At 52.7% G+C, this 4,050-nt stretch overlaps 1 long non-coding RNA gene across 1 annotated transcript; it reads left to right on the top strand.

Annotated features, from left to right (window-relative positions):
* The first annotated feature begins 225 nt into the window (after window positions 1-225).
* LOC135373880 (uncharacterized) lies at window positions 226-1,193 on the top strand. Its single transcript, XR_010416644.1, has 2 exons — window positions 226-405; window positions 1,013-1,193. It is a non-coding gene; the product is annotated as an uncharacterized LOC135373880 (long non-coding RNA).
* Window positions 1,194-4,050: the final 2,857 nt, after the last annotated feature.

Here is a 4,050-nt window from a genome sequence, read left to right as displayed (position 1 = left end):
ACATCTTCACGTAGTGATGACGCGAGCGCGGTGCGCGCTGCCTTTATAGAGATAAACGCGCGAGCGCAAAGAACGGAGAATGAAAGCGAAACTGAAAAGCCACCCGTCGCCGCTAGGAGCGCGCGCGCAGCAGAGAGCCGAAACCGAAAACACCCGCGGCCGGCGCAGAGGGAGCTAGCGGCGCGCGCGCGCGCATGCGCGGACGGGTGGAGCAGAGGGCGCGCGCGCGCATCCATAGCGGCCGCTGCGCGTCGCCTCTCTCAGTTTCTCTCGGACCGTCGCGGAAGACGGACGTGCGCTCCGCGCGCTCGCTCACTTTCTGGCTGGATCTCGTAGAGAGCAGACGTACGTGTGTGTTCTCCGCGCTCGCTCAGTTTCTGCCTGGAAGTTGCCGCGGGGGAAAAGGTGAGTGATTTGACGCGCTCCTTTTCTCGTATGTTTGCCGTGTTTAGCGGTGACCGCGCTCGTGTTAAGCCTTTTCTCGCATGTTTAGACTTGTTTTGCGGTGTCCAAGCCTGTTGACGCATGTTTAGCGATGTGTGGTTCCCGCCTTGTGTTAGCTGCGTAGTGTTGAGGTTAGGCCTAAGCGATCGTCCCCGTAAGCCTCTTTCCTCGTATGTTTGCCGTGTTTAGCGGTGACCGCGCTCGTGTTAAGCCTTTTCTCGCATGTTTAGCGATGTGCGCCTTGTGTTAGCTGCATAGTGTTGGGGTTAGGCCTAAGCGATCGCCCCCCCGTAAGCCTCTTTCCTCGTATGTTTGCCGTGTTTAGCGGTGACCGCGCTCGTGTTAAGCCTTTTCTCGCATGTTTAGCGATGTGTGGTTCCCGCCTTGTGTTAGCTGCGTAGTGTTGTGGTTAGGCCTAAGCGATCGTTCCCGTAAGCCTTTTTCCCGCGATGTGTACTGTTTTCTGTTTTAGCAGTAGCGGTTAGACCTTTTCTCTCGCATGCCTAGACTTGCTTAGCAGTGCTGTCATTTTTACCTGCCGCTAGTATCTTCTGTCTTTCTCGTCTAGAGCTATGATGGTGGCGCCATCTGGTGTGATGCCTTGCAACTAAGTGGCCACCTGTCGTCGATCTCTGCAACTGCTGGGTGCAAACTACCAACATGGCGGACGCTGGTCACTCGGGAGTTGCGGAGCGGCTTCTTCGCCGCGGCATCGTTGATTTTCGAATAAATTGTTTCTCTCCACTCTATTTCTATCTTTTTATTCTATTTTCTGCCTATTTTTTTTATTTTTTATGACCACGATTATCCGGAAACGCACAACTGGTCTGGACGCGAGATAGACATTCCCCAATTAGTGTGATGGCTCCCTGGAGGGTGCTGATTAATGTGGGGGGTCCCAATTAGCTCTAATTGCTAATTAATGGCGTCCAGGCCAGATGTGCGTTTCCGGATAAACGTGGTCAGTACTTACTACTACCTGCTTGCTGTACTACGAGCGTATCAGTTCCCTCAGTGGATTCGAGACATCATCGCTCGGCTGTATAGCAACCACCGTAGCTGCCTGTACATGCTGCGTCACTTTTCTGGGGAGTTCCGGGTCTCCAGGGGAGTCCGGCAAGGATGTCCGCTGTCACCTGCTCTGTTTGTATTGTCCATCGACCCTTTTCCGTGGAGCATTGATACGGCCACCAGTATACGCGGACTGCCCCTTCCTTCGTCTGGATCTTGGAAAGTCGCAGCTTATGCAGATGACGTCACCCTTCTTCTGCGAGACCCGTCTTCGGTGTCTGAGGTGCGTCGCGTCTACGACATCTACGCTGCTTACTCAGGTGGAGCTCTAAACCTCAGGAAGACCCATCTGCTGCCGCTGGGTCACCGTATGTCCACCGCGTGTCTACCCTTCTCATGCACTACTTCCTTAAAAATTTTCGGCGTCTTCTTTGACAGCACCGGGCCCACGCCTGCTAACTGGTCGAGCGCTTTGCAAGAACTTTGCACGAGCTGCGAGGCTGCCGGCGCATTCAACTTGACGTACCTCGAGCGCGCATATCTCGTGCGGAGCGTCTTCTGCGGACGCGTGTGGCATCTGAGTCATGTGCTGATCGCACCGCGCTCAGTTGTCTCGCGGGTCCACACTACAATCTTAGCCTTCATTTGGCAGAAGAGGCGCAATAGGCCTGTGGCCCGCATTTTCCTTAGTCTTCCAGTGTTTCGAGGGGGCCTAGCCCTTCCAGACGTGGGCCTCATGAATCGTGGAATCGCACTCAAGACCGTTCTGCGAATCATCTGTGGAGAGCCATCGGCCACGCAAGTTCTTCTAATGTACTGGATGGGGCCTCTGGTGCGCACTCTTTCACCGGAGTCGTTTGCACCGTCACGCCCGGCAGCGCGATCACCACGGCGGTTCCATGCTGTCATTCACGCTTGCCATCGCATGCTAGCTCGGATCACTACCCCTGTGAACCCGAACTTCACCAGCCCCGCTCATATGTCGCAGGCAGTTTTGTGGGACGAGGCGTGCAGCAGCACAATCTGGGCCCACCGTCCTCGGCAAGTGGACACCATCGCGTGGAGCATGGCTGTGCGCTCGTGGCTCCCTCGTTCCTTGTTTGACACACTGTGCGTGGAGCATGCAGCCGACGCGTGATCGCCTCCATGTGTGGAACATTACTCCGACGAATATCTGCCCATACTGCGCCAGTGTAGAGACCAACTGTCATGTGCTCTTCGAATGCCGCATAGCCCGCATATTCTGGCAGCTAGTCAGGCGGCATACAAACATTATGTGCCCAGTACCCCTTGACCGGAGATGTGCCAGCCAGCGGTACAGTGTGCTTGTGACGGCTTGTGGGGCCCAGGTCTTGTGGGGTGCCAGATGTAAGGCTGTGGCGCAGCGTGGGCGCGACGTCCCGATCTTCCTGCTTGTGAGATCTTTGCGGGTTCGCGTCGTCAGCGTCCTCCAGAGGGAACTGTTTGCGCTAGGGGAGGGTGGTTTTGTGCGCCGTTGGGGACATCACCCTTCTGTTCGCGCTGTCGGCGGTCTCGTCATCATCGCCGGCGTCCCGTCATAAGCGAATTCATATTTTGTACATATTTTTTTCACCATCCATATCTTTTCCCATCCATGATCATTTATCATTCATTGCCTCTCATTTGTTAATAGCCGCAATTTACGTCGCCCTGTATCGTTGATCTTGTGTTGTGTATGTTATGTGTGTGTTGTGCTTGTTGTATAGTACCATGTGAAATCCGTGTAGTAAATTTCTCCCACACACAGTAATAACAAACATGTGCTTACTTTTTCAACAATGAAGATGTGGATTACATCATTGAGGTGCAGGCTTCGGTGAAAAATCACTGCTAGTGACGTCACTGCTGAGTGAGTACCAGGGCCGGCGATAGGGTAAGGCGACCACCTTAGGCCCCGTGCACGAAGCCCTCAACCACCGATAACTTTTTTTTAAATATCAAGTATGCACTTAATCGCACGCAGGATGTTCGACTAAAACAGAAATGAGAGAATAATGTGCTATGTGCCATTCCGTCATATGATGAGAAAAAGTCCCACTTTTAAGAAAAATCCACCAACCCTGCAAGCTATACAGAAGATTTCGCACCCTTCTCTCCTGCTGCCATTTCCCGTACTGCTAAAACCTCCCACTGCGAAAATCTTATCATTTCTTATATTTTCATTACTGCTTGTGTGAAACAGGCCCCGCGATGTGCCTTTGCCTCAGGTCCCGCGCACCCCTAGCACCGGCCCTGGTGAGTACGTCACTGCTAGTGACGCAACATGTGATGCCAGTGTCTTTCACCCCACCCCATGTTATTTCATGAGCAGTTAGCATCAGAATCAATGAGCTTGCATGATGCACTTATGAAGGGTAATTTCATGCGTGCCGATAAACATACTGCAGTGCTAATTTAAAATGTAGTTTGTGGCTGTGGAGCACGCTCATATTCAGTATGCCATGTGAACTACGGGAGCATTTTCTGGCATAAACATTAAATGAGAGAAGACCCAAAAAAATGTAAGCACTGTTTACGTGCATTTGACAACCTGCATTTTTATTACTAAGAGGCTCTCTTCGTAGCAAGAGGGAA

The sequence above is a fragment of the Ornithodoros turicata genome, unplaced genomic scaffold (assembly GCF_037126465.1).
Source record: "Ornithodoros turicata isolate Travis unplaced genomic scaffold, ASM3712646v1 Chromosome34, whole genome shotgun sequence".
NCBI classification, from domain to species: Eukaryota; Metazoa; Arthropoda; class Arachnida; order Ixodida; family Argasidae; genus Ornithodoros; species Ornithodoros turicata.
The sequence above is the reverse complement of the archived record's forward strand: the minus strand, read 5'-3'. Positions and strand labels throughout refer to the sequence as shown.